We start from the raw sequence: 19,207 nt of genomic DNA, 5'->3' as shown, positions 1-19,207 counted from the left end.
GCTGATATCAAGTTCATTGCTCTGACTCCTGGATGCAGACACTATTAGGGATGTCTAGGTGTCCGCTCATAAAAGGAAGTGGAAGCATAATCAAGAGCCACCTCAACCATACCTTCACATCTTTTCCATTCCAGCAAGACATAATAATCTACCTTTATCTTTTCCCATTTAAGCATTTATAAAAAGTATAGGCAAAGGTAAATATATCAAGAAATTCATTACAATTCTGTTTAAATCAAGGAAAAAATCTAGATACTACTTAAATATCCAACAAATGAGTATTAATTTAATTTACCAATATCTTATAACACCTTACAAGTTATACCATTAAACACAAAGCTTAGTTAGAAGTGATCTTTTAATATGTCAGAGTACCAGTGCATGGTTATATAAAAAGAGCAGGTTCCAGAGTAATAAACAGTTATGGTCTTGTTTTTTGAAAGAAAATATATGTATAAATACATAAGACTCTGGAAGGACACACCCAGATAGTTAGCAGCGGTTATCTCCAGAAAGCAGGATTATGGGCATCTTTCTTTCGTTTATCTATACTTTCTGAATCTTCTGAAACGATTATGTACTGTTCTTGTAATGAGAACAACAAAAGTTGTTTTTAAATAACTTTAATTTTGAAAAAAAATTAAAACAGATGTCTCAGGGAAGAATGGGTTTTGAACCACTGGAATCATAAACCAGGCACCAGCTGCCACCTGAAAATCTCGGCTTTAAAATAAGCCAGACTCCTGAACACACCCAAGCATGTGTTCTCCCTCCCATGCCACACATACTGTTGTTCTCTGATAGAAGAAATCAAATGATTCCTTCTGTTCCCTTCCACCTTACCCTGACATAGCAAAGATGGAATGTGCACTATTTCCAAATCAAAACAGGCACAGTGCAGCAAGAGGCACTTCCAAATGATGAAATTAGATTAGAAGTTAAGGCAAAATATGTTTAACTGGCTTTTAAAGAAATTTGGTGGAACACATTACTATAAACAGTACATTTGGGTAGCCAAACAAACTTTGCCCAGAGAAAATCAATTTTGCTCCCCAAACAATGAGAAAAATTACTTTAGATTCAACATTAAATATTGTTGTAAGTATTTTTTAAGAAACATTTCTATAACTCTGTGTAGAAATAGGAGTCAAAGGATGCCTTGGTTACTATGGTAACAGTCTCCCTCGGAAGAGCCAAGGATGAAGTAGCATACATTCGCCCTGCATATATTTGGCCAATCAATAAACAAAAGACTTAATCTGCATGCATCACATTAGGAAAGTGGTCAAGGTGTACATGATTAGTAAAAGGGTAGGGGGTATTCAGGTATTCTGGGTTCAATCATCCAGCCTAATTTTTTAGCTGAGCTTTGTTAACACTTTCTTCATTTAGAAACCCATTATGAAAATAAATTATTGCTAAAATGCCTGTAGATACTTGAAAAATGGAAATCTTCATTACACAATTTTAACATAACAGTATAACATGCAAGGTGGTAAACTATGATTAGGAGTATAGAAAAAATGTGTGCACACACCCAGGAGCCCCAGTAGTAATGGTAACAATAATACAGCTAATGTTTCCTGAACATTTACTATGGGCCACACATGAGCTACGTGTTTTCCATGAATTTTTTACTGACTCTTTTAAACAACCTTAACAGTTACGACTATGAGTTTTCATTACCATTTTTCAAATTATGTGAGAACTATTTTTATTCCTGTTTTACTGATGAGGGAACTCACAGTATGAGATTCAAATAAGTAGCCCAACAGCTTCCATCTTGGGAGTGCGGGAGCCCAGGGTTCACACCAGAGCAGTGTGCTGTGGCGGTGTACTCTATCCACCACGCCTAACTTCCAGCTTTGCCAGTGACCAACGGCATGGCTTGATGAAAGCAACTTCACTTTCCTGAGTCTCAGACTCAGGCTTTTGTGAGGTTACAATGACATAAAGCATGTTAAGAGAAAGCACATAATAGGCCCTCACTACATGTTCCTCCCTTCCTCTCGAAAACCTTCAGGTCGGTGGCGCCTGGGTGGCTCAGTCGTTAAGCGCCTGCCTTCGGCTCAGGTCATGATCCTGGAGTCCTGGGATCGAGCCCCGCATCGGGCTCCCTGCTCTGCGGGAAGCCTGCTTCTCCCTCTCCCACTCCCCCTGCTTGTGTTCTCTCTCTCGCTGTGTATCTCTCTCTGTCAAATAAATAAACAAAATCTTTTAAAAAAAAAAAAAAAAGAAAAAAGAAAACCTTCAGGTCCAGGGCACCTGGGTGGCTCAGTGGTTAAGCATCTGCCTTCGGCTCAGGTCATGATCCCAGGGTTCTGGGATAGAGTCCCACATCAGGCTCCTTGCTCAGCGGGGAGCCTGCTTCTCCCTCTGCCTGCCGCTCCCCCTGCTTGTGCTCTCTCTCTCGCTCTCTCTCACTCTCTCTCTGTCAAATAAATAAACAAAATCTTAAAAAAAAAAAAAGAAAACCTTCAGTTCCTCAGAACCAACATAGGTTATTGTACATATTAACCAATCTTGACTTATGTAGCATTAAAGAGAGTTGAGAATTATTAAAATACTAAAATTTCATTTTACCTCCTGGGTATAGCCTCCTCCTCCTTGAACATATGAACAGAATCAGCAACAAAAGCATACACATACACACACCCATGGGTTTCAGCTCACATTTTTTTACTTCTATCATATGATATGGTCCCAAGAAATATGGCAGCAGGGATGGTGGCAGAAGGAAATACAGTAAAGAGAACAGTCATCAGAAAACTAGCTCTGTGACTTTGAGAGCTTCTGTAACATCACCTTTCTAAGCCTCAATATCCTCTGCTATAGCAGGAAAAAGCTGAAAGTTTATTTCTTCTAAAGAAATTTCAGGAGTAACTATCCATAATATGATTGTTGCTGTGAACTGAATGGCCCTTGCTCTTTGAACCCTCTCTATTCCTCTTACACCTTTTTCTTGGAATTTCATACCTGGCTACAGGAAATGGGTCATCTTCAATCCTCATGCACATTGCCTACCTGCCAGGTAGTTCTCCCTGTCCCCTCCCAGGCTCATCTTCATAACGGAGATTCCACAGTTTGGCCTTCTGTTGAAACTTTGATGCTCTTTGTATTCATCAAAAAGTTTATTCTCAATTCTGTCATGATATAAGTTATTACTCTGGGATAAAGACCCTAAATTGAGAATAGGACAGCAAATACTTGCTTAAGTGATCCAAATGTCCTTCAATATTAAAAAAAAAAAGAAAAAAATGACCGAGGTATCAATAAAAAGAAAAAGAGGGAGGCACTTTAGAGGATCAATTGTTTTGGAACAGAATTATGGAATCATTTCTTTTCCAGACTTTAACATTAAGTGAAATGTTTGTGTCACCTTTAGAGAGGTTCATTTTTAGTTGTTTCATGAAGCATTTTCATTAGTAGCATCTACATAGAAAAGAGTATTTAGCATCTGTTTTTCACTTGATACATTTCCTTAGGTAAGATCATAAATATAGTCCCTGAATTTCATACCTACCTGAGCATAACATGAAGCTCATATTTAAGCCACCTATAGGAAATGTTTTCTTGCAAACTCGACATGTGAGTACATGGAGGCTCTCTGTCTTTGGTCACGTGGAGATAGGAGCTTTATGCCTTATTTTTTTTTTTTTTTAAAGATTTTATTTATTTATTTGACAGAGAGAGACACAGCGAGAGAGGGAACACAAGCAGGGGGAGTGGGGGAGGGAGAAGCAGGCTTCCCACGGAGCAGGGAGCCCGATGCGGGGCTCGATCCCAGGACCCTGGGATCATGACCTGAGCCGAAGGCAGACGCTTAACGACTGAGCCACCCAGGCGCCCCAGGAGCTTTATGCCTTAAAAGACACAACCAAAAGTGTCAATTGTCTGGCTCCTTAAGAGGCAGGCTCACTGTTGTCTCAAATACCAGCTGCAGTTTGAATTCACCTGGAATGGTGTTTCAGAGAAATCCTTTTTAGTGGCAGGAGAGGAGGCCTGTAGTCTAAGAAATAATTCCGTGTTGGAACTGAGAATCAAGACATTCCTCTCCCTATCCTTTTAAAGCAGAATTTGCAAACTGCTGGCCCACGGGTTATCCCCAGAAGGGATTATATAGGCTGCAGTGGGGGCTGAATAGTGTTTTACATTTGAATTAATTGTCAATGTTTAAAAATCATTAGATTTCACTGCTTCTCTTGAAAAAGCTGGCAACTCTGGCCCTGCATTCCCACATGGCGACCATCTGCTGAATCTGAGTAGGGGCTGCTCAGATTTACAGTGGCATGTGCTATCCAGTGCCCCACTGTCCCCACCACTCCTGAGTGTTTACTCTTCAGTGAGGCTCAATGTCATCCTCCCCATAACATCTTACACCTGGACCACTTCACCGTTTACTTTATCTAGACAGATAAATATTGAACAGCAGGTATAGCTCCGGCCCCAACCAACTGGAATTACTGCAGGCCCCGAAGCAGTGTCTGGGGCTCCCTGCAATGCTGTGAGTTAACCCTTTTGTTGCGGGACTGTGTGCACAGTGGTGAGAGGTGGCCTAGGAAAGAACCCAGGGCACTTGGGTGGGGCAGCTTGTGGGGTCTCGCAGAGTTTTCAGTGGAGCTGCTTTCCACCTGCTGTGGATGTGACAGTACCCGGTGGGCTTGGTGCTGAATATCAGCCTCGCTTTAAGCATTTAAATGTGTGGCCCTAGCTTTAAGTGAAATTCACTTTTGTGAGCAGATAGGTAGAAATGGACCACACAAGGCATCACTCCCAAGTGGAATACTATGCCAATGTCTGTGCTCCATTTTCCCTGGTATTACAACTTCAACCTGGATTTTTTTAAAGCAGCTTCCCAAGGAAAATGCTAAATGCCATGTTAACGACTTCAAATAGAATCGGTCTTATAAGCAGGGAAAAACATGCTTACTGATAGAGAATATGAGGTTAACGCAAACTTTATATTCCTAACTTCCATTTGAGTGTCACTGAGTGCTTCATCCATGAACTGTCCCCCACTTGGTTATGTTTAAGTTAAAAAATTAAACAATTTTCTTTAAGTTATGACAGCACTTCTCAAGCACACCTAAGAAGCTTCATACATGGTATATGTCAGAATTTCTGAACCCCAGCAGTGCTGACATGTTGAACTAGATCATTTTTTGGTGGTGGTGGGGGAGGGACTGTCCTGTGCATTGTAACATTCTGGCAGCATCCTTGGTCTCTATCTACTAGATGCCAGCAACAATCCCTAGTCATGACAACCAAAACCTGACAAATGTTTCCTACAAGGCAAATGATTCTTGTTTGAGAGCCACTGGTCTACGGTCCCACAACCCAAAAGGGTCATGTGGCTGATAACTGCCTTTAACCCCAAGTGTAATATCATAACATATTGTTAGGAACATAATGATGACCTATTTCTATATTACTACAAACAGAGATTTGCCAGTTTGTGATGTTGCTTAACATGACCTTTTAATTGCCCTTTCTTTTGGGAAGATATGAAAAAGGATAGTTTTAGATAGTCCTTTGGTATCTCCAAACTTTTTAGTTGGAGTGAGGAAAAGCACAGATATCTTTGTTTTATGTTCCCTAACTCATTAAAATTCTAACTAACTTTTAGATTTTCTGGAACATTTGGGATGATTTCAAGGTCTTTCCTCTACAATACTTACTGTGACTGATTTTTTTTTTTTTTTCCAGTAGGCTCCACACCCAGCATGGAGCCCAACAGGGGGCTTGAACTCACAACACTGAACTCAAGATCTGAGCTGAAATCAAGAGTCGGACACTTAACCTACTGCACCATCCAGGCGCCCCGCTGTGCCTAATTTTTAAAGTGCATATGTGCTTAATTACTATTTTTTCCTATAAATACTGGACTGTAAAGAAGGGTCAGACTTAGGGAGGTTAAGTGACTTCTCCATAGCCAAAAACTGCTTGGACATCTGACGCTTGCACTCGTGCTCGATCTCTTCAAAGTAAAGAATTCTGTGGGTCATTTGCCAAGATGGTATATTAAATAGTTCTTCTTATTCGCTGTTGAGGTATTTTCCACAACATTATAATAAACTACTGCTCAAATAATTGACAGGGAATATTACCTAATACTGAAAGTGCTTTTGAAACTAGCAAAATGATTAAATTAAGTTCAGGGTAGTCTTAATATTTAATAATACCAGCATTCACCTGATTAGAGGTTTTAGAGCTGTACTTGATATCCTGATATCTCCCTTTCATTGCCTACCTTTAACAAGCCCTATGAAAACTGCCTTAGAAATGGTTTTGAAATCTTTTCTTCTCTCACATCTACCACTCTGAGTTTGCTTGGACCCTCACTGTCTTCACCCTCAACTAGTACAATGGCCTACAATTAAGAGTCGTGCTTTCTCAAATCACCCACCATTTTGATGCCATAATTACTGTTTGTAAAATTCAAATCTGATTTTATGTCTTTATTTAAAAGCTTCCCATTGCTTAGAAATCAAAGGCCAAATTCTTTATGAGACACACATACACACATATATATCTTTCTACCCTCCGATATGCTGCTACTTCCTACTACGTGATAATTATTAAGCTCACAGGCTATTAAAAAAACAAAAGTCTACTGTGTGCTCTCCCATTTCTGTGTCCCCTTGGTTTGTGACATTCATACCTGGAAAAGTTCCACTTCTTTTAAACTCACCTAGAATGCTACCTTCCCCATATTTTTTACTATCCCCTGAAAGACTTAACCTTCCTTGCTGTTCCAAACCTTCTAGAGAAGCATTTTATAATGTGGTCTTGGAATCATTTGTACGTCTGCTTCATGCACTAAAAAGTAAGCTCCTATAAGGTGGAAAACTGTTTGACTCTATTTTAACATGTATATTTTTCACTTGGTAAAGAGTGCGGCATATAGAAAGATGGCTTTTTAGTTTTCAAATATCTATTTTATTCACTTTAAAATGGGTCTCTCACATGGAAAACACTCAGTAGATATTCCCAAATAACCGCCTTATTTAGAAACTTATAATATATTTAAACAATTTCAACAGATACTTACTGAATGCTTTGTGTTCTAGTTCCTGTTCTAAGTAATTTAAATCAATAATATGCATTCAATCACATTCACATAGAAAATAAAGGGATCTATAAAGTTTCTTAGTGTTCATAAAGAGGAGAGGTTACTTAGATGCAGAATCAGAGAGGTTACTTGGTGCTTAGTTTTTTAATCCATACAGATCCAAGTCAGATTTTATTCTATAAAATCCATAATCCTGTTAGCATAGTACCTAGCACTTAGTAAACACTAAATATACTTTGGTTAATGTTATTATTATTACTACTGTCATTATTACTCTCTATTAGAGGAAATACCTCAAAATGAAAAAAATCCAAATAATGTGAGATGACAAAGAAGTTGTAAAAATAAAATCTACAATCTCTTAACAAAATATTTTTACACTTCAATTTATTTTTTAACACAATAAGTATTTATTGAATCCAGTGAAAAAATGGGATCAGCTAAAGTAGAAAATGCTATGAAAAGATGGATATGTCACTAACCTTAAAATTCAATGACTTCCATTTAAAATATTAATGAAGTTAAGAAATAAAGGACTCATTTTAAATGGTAAATTTCTATAGAGAATAGTTAGTATCCTTCTATTGATTAGAATATCTGACCCATTAGATTGTCTATATCACGAACCATGTAGTTGAGGGTCTTGTAAGTGAAGAGTACAAACTTTGTATCATTTACAGTGGGGAAGGTTTTGTTTCCACACTTGCTTGGGTCTTCTCATTTTATGACACACTGTGGCACATGGATTTGTTTAATACTGTTTGTTCCCCTTATAAGAAATTATATTCACTCAGAGAAATTCTATTGCCCACGGACAATCCAAGTTTTGTTATTTATTTTTTGGATAATTATCTTGGGTATACTTGTATTTGTTCTTGTATTTGTTAACATTTGAATTATACTCTCCAATATGGCAGCTGCTAACCATATGTAGGTTTTGAATGAGTCCGAATTTAAGTGTGCTCTAAAATCTCAAAAAATTAGTACAGACAATAATATAAAATAGATCATATATATATATATATATATATATAATAGGTCATATAACTTATGTGTGTATATATCTGTGCAAATAAATACATATGTTGAAATAGTATTTTATGTACTAGGTTAAATAAAATATGAAAATTCCATTTTTTCCCCCTTTTTAACATGTGGATATTAGAGAATTTGAAATTGCATCTACAGATCACCTCATATTGTTTTTGCACAGTGCTGGTTTTGACACTTTGTTCTTAGAATGAATCATATCTTTGTTTTCCTTTATCCTGTGTTAAATATCACTGAAAGAGAATTATAGGACCAATTCCTCCAGTAATCAAGTTTTACAGATAAGGAAATGGAGGTTCAAAAACACTCGCCTGATCTACATTCATAAGGCTAACTAGAGACATAAAAGAAGTAAAACATGTATCTCCAGACTTGCAAGACTAAGCTAAGTTACAGCAAAGTAGCAGATAACAGTGAATAGCTGTTGGAAGAACAAATGGATAGATACTGTTTCCATGCTGTGTTGCATTCATCTATAAGATTCTGACATGAATCTTCCTTGTGTGCAATGGGGAAAAAGGCAAAGCAATTGTGTTCAATAATAATAATGATAAAGTTAGCTTTGTAAAGGAAAAAAAAAAAACTAATAAATTCCAAAATGGGATCTTTAAATAGTAAGAGATATAACTGAGGAAATGAACCTGTTAAAATATCTCTGACCACCTCCATGCTTTGTTGACTTTGTTTACGAAGTAGTAAGAATGAGATTGTGTCAATGAATGAAAAATAAAACCCACATTTCTTGGGAAGGAGGCATCCGTCTTTTTCTATTTGTAAATGCTGACGAGCAGAGTTTAAGGAGGGCTAATGTCACCCATTCATCTTAATTAAAGAGTTAATTGCTCGTGTATCCTGATTTAGTTAACCGAACCTGGTAGCGTGGGAAGCCCTTCCCTCTATGTATTTTATTGACCAGTGTAATGACATCATCAGTAAGTCTCAGGATTTATTCATGCTTCAGCCTATCCTCATAATGTTAATAGCCTTGTACATGATAAAACTTTCAAGAGGAATGGAGTCCTTGCGCCTGGCACAGAATACAAAAAGGACAGTGGCTGCTAATGTCTCGCTTCAGCTGTCATTGAAGGATTCCTTCAAAGTCTAGGGTCATGAAAATAGTAAAAAGTAATTTTATTTTATTTATTTTTTTTTTTTTTTAAAGATTTTATTTATTTATTTGACAGAGAGAGACACGGCGAGAGAGGGAACACAAGCAGGGGGAGTGGGAGAGGGAGAAGCAGGCTTCCCGCGGAGCAGGGAGCCCGATGCGGGGCTCGATCCCAGGACCCTGGGATCATGACCTGAGCCGAAGGCAGACGCTTAACGACTGAGCCACCCAGGTGCCCCTAAAAAGTAATTTTAAATGCTAGTTTTCAGAAAATGTTTACATGTGGAATCATGCAGTTTTTACAACTGCACATTAAATATCTGAAAGTTAACAATATTCATTCAATATTACCAAACCACAGGCAAGTAAGCGTGCATTACTGGGAGAGAAGATTCTGTTGGCAAAGAATATCTTTGTAAAACATACATGCTCACATACATTCAGAAAAAAACCGAGACCAAATAATTACCCATGAATGGGATGAGGGGATTCCTAAAAACAAGGTTTTTCAACCTTTAAAATACAATTTTCCTCAAAATTCTCTACCATTTCCCCAGAAATGATGTGTTTAGATGAACTAAAAAGCTACAGCGGAACATGACTAATTTTAGACTCACACCCTTTGCTAATACATTTTAAAAAAATGGAAAAAGAGGCAAAAATCAAAGAACAGCAGGGAAAAAGTACTATCTTGAGGGCATACAGAGGCAAAAACATGGAAATGATGTTCAGAGTTAATGGGCCTTTTTGTGTCTCTTCTCACATGCAGCTATGAGCAGTCTTAGTTAAAGTTAATTAAAGTTAGCGCCTTGCTTCTACAAACAAAACTGGTTCAAGAATCATTCCCCGTTTTTGAGCTACTGATTACATATTAAATGCCATGTTATGGCCGAAGTAAGTACACTGTGGTTATATTAAGAAAAAAAAAAATATAAAAGCAGAAGGTTAGACGTAGAAGTATTATATATGTTCATATATAAATTTATTTATAAATTATATATATATACATATATATGTACACATTGTACACACACACACATATATACATACATACACACAGTATAATGCTCTTTCATAGGCTGAGGCATCATAATAGTCTTAGGTTGATCATTTAACTCACCTGTTTCAGTATGCGCATCTGTAAAACAGTGACCATTACAGTACTTCTCCCATGGAGTTAATGTGAGTGTGAATGAGTTAACGTTTATCACACTTAGAACACTGCCTAGTATGTGGTAATAAGCCCCACACAGGTGTGAACCATAATTATTACTCTTATGACTAAATCTGCCCTTTTAAGATAATGATTCATAGAGTCTCCTTCATATAAAGTTTCACTTTTAGTCTTAGAAATGCCATTTTTCTATTTTTCTCTTAAACTTTTTTTACATATGTCAGAAAAAACAATGTGTTGTGATTACATATAGCAGCATATATGTCCATAGTGGCAGCATCACGTTGTAGTTAAGATCCAAGCCTTGTGAAGTGAAGCAAATGTTGGCTCATACCCACTTTCTACCTCTTTGTAGCTTTGTGACCTTGGGAGAGTGGCCTAACAATTCTGTTTGGGGTTTCTTTTCTAACAAATGAGGATAAAAATAAGATACTCCTATAGTAGTTGTAAAGATTGTGGAATCAGTGGTTCTAAAAGGTTAAAATAGTATTCTGACACATAATAAAGTAAGGATAGAATTTCTACTTTTCTCCTTTTAATTATGAGAAGCATGATGAGGTATAAAAAGGAGAAAAAAGCAAGAAAAGTCTATTATTAAGTATTAATAGTTGTCATCTGAGGGGGTGAGATAATGAGTCTTTTTTTTTTTTCTTTTCTTTCTTGATTTTCTGCATTGTTCATGTTTCACAGTGAGCATGGTGGATACAAGGGGTGAAAGTGTGCTAGAAACCTAGGGTCATAGTTCAGAGGAAGGAAACCCTATTTCCAGCAGTGGATGATTAAGTGAAAGTTATTAGACAGGTAGGAATTCTCTAGGTGGACATGGAGGGAGATTATTACACATAAAGGAGACTAGGCCAAGTTTTCAAAGCAGAAGCACAGTCTGTAATAGGGGAAACTGAGCAAGCCTGATGGGATGCTCTTAAGGGTCTGTGGAAGAATAAAAGCAGAAGTTGAAGAATTAAGTAAGAGATTTAAAAACTTGAAATTTATTCTGTAGTAAGTAAATAGCCACCTAAGTAGGTAAGAAATGGGACTGTGGAATACCAAATTAACATTCCTTGTATTTTAAAGGAGGATGTAAGGCAAAAATCCGATAGGGAAAATTAGCCCTGAAAATCCTTTAAATCTCTCAGTACCTATAGCATGAGGGAGATGCATCTCATGTGACAGTCGTGTATAAACCATAAAGAATAAATTCCTTACCAGACAAAATTTTTAGAATTATAGTTAGACTGAGGGAGGAACAAAAGAAAGTTTATGTGTAGGGGTCTGTGGCTTCCAAAATATTTCACCTTTAGGAGTAATATTTAGTGAGTCCCTAGTAGTAAATGGAAGGGGGGAAATGTTATGTTTCGGTACACGTGCTGGCCTTATGCCATTCTATGCTAATATTAAGCAGCATTTTAATAATATTTATAATTTAGAATACAACAAAATATTAATGGCATTTTTATACATGCTAATAGATTTGTTTGTGATTCTGATCATTAGACCAGATACTTTATCTGGAAGCATTTACCAGACTCTTTTTTTTTTAAGCATGAAAACAAGTAGAGTATCAAATGCCTGTGACAGACTGTCAGTTACAGGTCTAAAGTAGAAATCAAGGGAATTAAAATACAAGGTCAGAGAGACTGAACGATAGAATTAAGGATGATTTAAAGGACTCACTGAAATTATGTGACCATTGGCACACATTAGCAAATGTAGGACTGCTCTGGTAGGTGGGTGGCCAGAAAGCACAGAGATGTTTTGACTTGTGGAAGTTGAGGGGAGAGGATACATTAAATTTCAGTCAACCAGTAGAACAGCAACTCTCAAGAAGGAGGTCAGGCTAGATGAGAAAGGTTTTGGATATAGATGGACTTGACCCAGAAGGCAAACACTTTCACAGTCAGAATTTAATTCTCTACACAAAACCTTGACTTAAGAGAATGGGACTCTTACTTGTGTATACTCTTAACTAGCTAATTTTAACTGAAGTTCTTGAGGATGCCATCTGCATCTAGTTCTTCCTAGAAGAACTAAGGAAATGTGTCTTATCTTCATCATTAAAAACTCCATGGGGGCGCCTGGGTGGCTCAGTCGTTAAGCGTCTGCCTTTGGCTCGGGTCATGATCCCGGGGTCCTGGGATTGAGCCCCACGTCGGGCTCCCTGCTCTGGGGAAGCCTGCTTCTCCCTCTCCTGCTCCCCCTGCTTGTGTTCCCTCTCTCACTGTGTGTCTCTCTCTCTCTGTCAAATAAATAAATAAAATCTTAAAAAAAAAAACAAAAAAAACTCCATGAGGTTACATAACCTCCTGCTTCATTAGATTTCTTCTATCAGTTCTTAAGGCACCTTAATTCTAAAGGATTTACTCAGACTTCCCTCAATTATAATTTTCCTACTTTGTGATGATATAATCCAGAAATATTTAACCATTTTTAAGGTGCTTTTTTTCTTCCTATGCAAAATCTACTTCATACTTACAGCTATCAAATCTTCTCTAGGTTGCCATATATATTTTTTCCTATCAGGACAAGTATGTATTCAAATTATAATTATAAAATAATGAATACTTAATAGTAAGAAGGCAAATGTTCTCAAACTAAAGAGATGAAAGAAAGGTCATGGCTACTTTCGGAAATAATCTCACATTTTAAAAAAAGATCAGAAATGTTGATATTTTATATAAAATAATAATGTCTACAAGTTCAAGCACTTACAATATTTTAGCCCCTGAATTAAAACATTTAAAAATGGTATCATGGTGACTCTTCTAACTATCCATAGAGCAGATACAATTACCCCAATATTAAGAAAAGAGAAACTTGAGGCTGAGAAAATTCAGCTTGCTGAAGGCCACACACTGGAAGGAGGTGAAACAAGGATTCAAACTCAAATCTGTTTAACTCCAAAGCTCAACTCTGTCCACTAGGCCCAAGTGCTGCCCCAACTTTATCAACTCTGTTCAACACACTTAAATATAAACTATAAGATCTTTCTTATATGCAGGTATTGTACTTTTTATTTTCAAAAATATTAATCAAAACTTAAAATAACTAAATATGAATAATTCAGAAAAATATTTGTTGTGGATTGCCAAGACTACTTGAATAACAGTAAGTTTTTACAAAACTGAATCTTATTTTGAGATACACTTTCTTTTAAGATTGAAGTACTTTTTTTTAATAAATATAACTCTGGACAAGCCTAGTATAAGAATGGAAGCTCTTCCAATACTATCTACTCACTAATAAACATGTGCAGAGAGCGGAACAGAGCAGAGGACTTATAATTCTTTGACCGTACCTAGTAGCAGAGATTTCTGATATCATCATGTGAAAAATTGAAGAATAAAACCTCCCAAGAAGCTGATGTAAGAAAACAGACCAAACTAAAAGATAGGTGGAAAACAGGCCATGAAGAACTTTAACAACACAGAACCAAAGAGACAAGAAGGAAAATAAAAATGACTCAGAGAAAATGTTCAAGAGACTTCGGAGCCAAAAAATAAAGATGTTAATCTCATGATAAACATAACATGTTGAGGGAGAAAAAGCAAGCAAAATCTCATTCTGCCGAACTGAAGTGATTCAGTTGGGAGAAATAAATTTTTAAAAGAGTCAAAAGGAAAGAGACCAGTGAAATAAAGTGAAAGACAATCCAATACAAAAATAAATGACAAAGCAGGCAGAGAAATATTGTATTGATGAAAGAGATTGATTCTCTACATCAGAATGACAGAACCTGAGGAAGGAAAAGAGGGCTCCTTATTTCCAAACAAGAGTGGTTGGGGAAGGGGGAAGCAATTAATAATTGAAAAAAAAAAAAAAAAGTGAAAGGTGAAAATGATCAGAATCCAGAGCAATTCTGTGATAGAGGAAAATACTATCACAATTAGGACTGAAGTTAAGCAGAAATGCATAAAGAGGTACCATTAGAATATCAAAATGAAATCCAATTTCATAATCAATAAATATAGGACTTTAGTACATTCACATATATTTATGACTGAAGGAAATCAATAGCTTGTAAAAACTTTTGCAAAAGGATAGAGATATTTTTATTAGGATCATCATTAGTCTTGCTAGTTCTGAGTGATGTTGAGAAAGTTCAGACTCACATTTAGTGGACTGGGAGACAAATCTCAGGTTGGCTTCTATAGGTTATCAAGCTGGGCGAGATCATTTAGCTCCAGTTTTCCTTTCTATTAAATAGGAATAAACCATCAGCCCAGGCTACCTCACAGTGTTCTGAAAAGAATTTGCAGCTTTTTCTGAATTGCTGTACCTACTTGTTACTTTAAAAGGACAGTCTGGTAAAATGGGGAAAGTGTTTTTGGAATGAGACAAATCCGGATCGGAATCCAGACTCTGGTGCTCAATCAATTAACATCTCTGACCCTCAGTTTCTTCATCCATCAAGTGAGAATAACAGTGAACATTTCACAAAAGTGCTGTGAGGATTAAATGATCTCAAGATCTGCAACACGGCAGACATTTTCGAAAAGGATTCCCGCTTCCTTGATATCATTATTACCATCACCATTCTTACTCTGTTGCTAAAGTTGACATATTGATAACGTTTTTTTAATGGTTGTGTAATTATAGGCCTTATTTCTGCTTATGTAGCATTCAAGCCTGGTTCTTTAATTCTCAAAAAAAAAAAAATATGTGAGTGTTCCAATACCTTTCAGGTAAATTCCCATTTTGCCGTTGTTCTTTTTTAAAATAACTAGGCAATTTCTCTTGTTCAACTAAAAACCTAGACCTACACAAAGAGTAAGAAACACAATGGCTCTGATGTCAGACAAACTAGTTTCTTCTCATTTCACCTCTGTTGCACACATCCATTCTTTCATATACAGGTAATTTTAAATTATCAACTATAATCAATATCTGCCAGGCCCTCACTAACCCCATGGAGATTTCATCCAGTCCCATGACTTTGGATACAATCTTTATAGTGATGACACTGTATTCATATCCCAAGCCCTGAACTTTCCTATGGACTCAGATGACTTGGATATCCAATCGCCAGACTAATATCTCAGGTAAGATGTTTAATAAACATCTCAAATTTAGCATGTCCAAAACTGAGCTCCAAACCCTTCCCCCAAAACATACTGTCTTGCAATAGACTAGCTGTCTGTTATTAGTGCCTCCATCTTTCTAGTTGCTCAGCCCAAAACCCCTTAGGTGACCCTTGACTTGTATCTATATCTATGCGTCAGATTTACCCACATCCCATATCTATGCTGTCAGATTTACCTTCAACAAATACATATCCATAATCACACTACTCACCACCTTCCCTGCCACCCACCCTCAGTTTAAGCCATATGTGATTATGCTTCCCCGAATTATTTTAATACTTTCTAAACATTCTCCCTGCTTCCATTTTTGACCTCTTTCAGTCTGTTCTCAACACAGCAATCTGTGATCATCTGAGGAAGAGGTAAATCAGGTCACACCAAGCCCATTACTCAAATATGCCTTGTCTTCCCATCTCACTCACAGTAAATTGCCTAGAAGGGCCTGGAAGTTTTCACCCTCCTCTACCCTACCTGTCTGACTTGATATTGTGCTATTCTCCCTCTCATTCCCTCCTCTCTAGCCATACTGATCTCCTTGCTGCATACAGACATGTCAGGCTCATTTCTGCCCCATACCAAGGAACTGTTATCTCTGCCTGGGACACTCTTCCTTTTGATCTGACTTCATGGCTCCCTCCTTTGCATCCTTAGTTCTTAGTTCAAATGCCACTTTCTCTGGAAAGACATCCCTGACCACTCCCTCTCTAGTCCTCTGCCCTGCTTTATTATTTTTCACAATGCCTTTCTCCATTTCACATTCTATATATTTTGCATAATTTTTATGCTTATCTGTATCCCTCTACACTAGAATGTAAGCTCTTTGAGGACAGGGAGTGTTGTTTATTTTTATTAATTTCATGGAGCTTAAATTTGAAGGGTCGGGGAGGGGAAGACAGTAAACAGGGATACCTGTCTCCAATTGTGATGGGGAAAGAAAGGCTTCCTAGAAGTAAAACGCATTGGCAAGTCACTGAATCCCTTGGAATTTGTTTCCTTATCTGGAAACTGTAGATAACCAATCTACTCCACCTAAGGAGGAAAACTAAATGAGATCAGGGATATAACACATCTGCCAGAGGAACTGACACCTCAAAGACACACAAAATGTGTTCAGCTCCATTGCCATCCTCTCTCTGATTTTGTATCTTTCTTTTGTTCTATTCCTGCTATTTTCTACCTCTCAATCTTTATGTTGAATATTGAAGGCAGTAAACAGTAGAATTCTACTGGTTACTACAGGTCCAAATAAACAATCATATTTTGTAGAATCTGTTGAAGAGTTACTGCTTGTATATTTGTCTTAATGATCTGATTACTGAAAAGCAATCAGAATTAATGCAAAATGCTCAAGTAGTTAACAATTTGGGTGTCTCAAAAAATGTTATTAAAAGGATGTTAGCAGGACTCTCTCATTGCTCTAAAACTCTTGATTGTGGTGGGCTCCAAAAATCCCCTTCTGAGGAACTCTTAGTAGAGGCCAGTGGCCATCTAACTTTTGGAATTATTATTAGCTTTGCACTCATATGATATCAAAGTCCAGGAAGTCCAGCTGAGGTGTGGTTACTGACGATACTGGGAGTATTAACTTGGGTATTTTTTTCTCTGCCCTACACATATTCTCATAAAAGATTAGAGCTAAGCTATCAGTGCTGCCTGATGCAATGAGCATTTGTACACACACAGACAACATTTAGAAAATAGCAAGACACACATAGACTCACATAGAGCAAACAGAACACACACACACACACACACTCTACAACTAAGATAGATCTTTTTATCAATCATATTACCTATCATAACTGGATAATTGTACATAGTTACATAAATATATAAATATGTGATAATGTTTTGATCAAGTAAGTTATTTTATGCTAGCTTATATATGTATAAATGCAAATTTAAGTTCTCTATATATATTACTTATATAGTATAAATTGGTTATTTACGAGAAAAATGTATATACAACTTTTAAGCTGTTCTATGAACATGTACTTAGAAGTTTGCATTGTAAAAGGCTTAAAAATGTAACATCACACTATTTTCCATGGAAAATGTTCTGAGAAACAAAATAATAAAAGCATGAGTTAAAATTTCCTCCAAATGCTTCCTTACTAGCCATCTTCTCCTTCGACACTGAACTGTACCCTTAAGGAGACAACATGGGACTGTTTCTGTTTCTTGAAAAGCATTAAATTAATTTCGCTTATACTTGAAAAAGAGTTATTGAGTGCTTTTATGAATGTCCAACAAATTGAGAAAATAAGAAAGAGTAGGAAATAATCTCTTTAAGGAGATCAATCAACTAAGACTACATAGACTAAAAGTCACACCAGGTAAGATTAAAAACCATAAGAAATATACATGATCATAAAGAATAAGAAGGGAAAATATAGGCAAAACTTAGTGAGGCATATTCTTAAACACTGAGGTAATTTAATTAAGGAAACTTTTCATTTACTTATACTCATGTATGCATTTAAATGCTCTGTGAACTAAAGCATTACATTAAGACCCCAAATTTAATTTTTGGAAGTTCTCGATAGTATAGCACTGTAATACTAGAATCAAATATAGGACTCTTTGAAATTGATGAAGAAAGAAAAACAGAACCCTAGACCCTCCTTGAGCTGAAACAGATGGTATGTGCTCAAAAGGTCTCAAAGGGAAAAATTAGGCTTTCTCTTCACATGTTTGACATGTGACAAAAAACACTGAATGAAATCGTACAAAATAATTATCACTCAAGGACTCCTTTTACTTCTAGAGGCATGGGCTACTTTGATAATACTTCATTTTTAGATCAGTGAGGCTAATTTCTAAGAATTCTCCTTTTTTTCACAACAGTCAAATTGATATTAAAGGGTCATAGTCTTTTGCAAAAAATATTAATGTAGAAAAGAAACTCCATTAAGGTAAGGAAACGAACAAGAAAGAATCTTATGCTTGGGGACAAGAATAATTTATTTGTGGATGTGGGACAATGAGTTATTTGGTCTTTCTTCACAAATGAGATAACTGTCATATCCCATCATATCCCACTACCATGAATTATATATTACAACATTTGGTGAAATATGAAATTCTAAAAATACACTGAAAGGCTGGAGTCATCTTAATGGTTTATTATGATAGGTGTTCCTGGTTTTGAAATATCTTCTTTCATAGAAGACAAATGGGGGCGACATTATTTTAGAAAGTCCACATCTTTTAAAAAGATGGATTAAAAGCTCTTTGAGACAGTTGTGCTGTGTTTTTAGAAGAACAACATTTTCTTCCTAAATAGTCCTTGAGGGCAATTGCATGAAATAATCAAGGGATGCTTTGGGCCCCATTCAAAATTAAAGCTCAAGGAAATGTTACATAGGAGATGGCAGAATAATCACTTTTGCTGTGAATGTAAACATGTGAGTAAGGACAATAAAGGAAATCAGACTTCAATCAAAGTGCTGATGTTATGCTTTCACATCCAGAAGACCTATCGTTTCTGTAGCACCACCACACACCTGGGCTTTGAAATCAGAGAAAAGTGTATTTGAGCACCTTCTCTGTTCTGTAAAGTCATATGACCTTTGTCAAGTTGATCAAACTCTTATAGTATCTTTATCTTCCTCTGTGAAACCAGGACAGTCTTTTATACCTCTCTTGGTTGTGAGGATTAAATGAGATAATACAGGTAATGGGCTTATCACAGTGTGCTTTGGAGAACTGAACAGACCTTC

This window comes from Phoca vitulina, unplaced genomic scaffold (genome assembly GCF_004348235.1).
Source record: "Phoca vitulina isolate PV1807 unplaced genomic scaffold, GSC_HSeal_1.0 scaffold6, whole genome shotgun sequence".
Taxonomy (NCBI): Eukaryota; Metazoa; Chordata; class Mammalia; order Carnivora; family Phocidae; genus Phoca; species Phoca vitulina.
Note: the sequence above shows the minus strand (reverse complement) of the source record.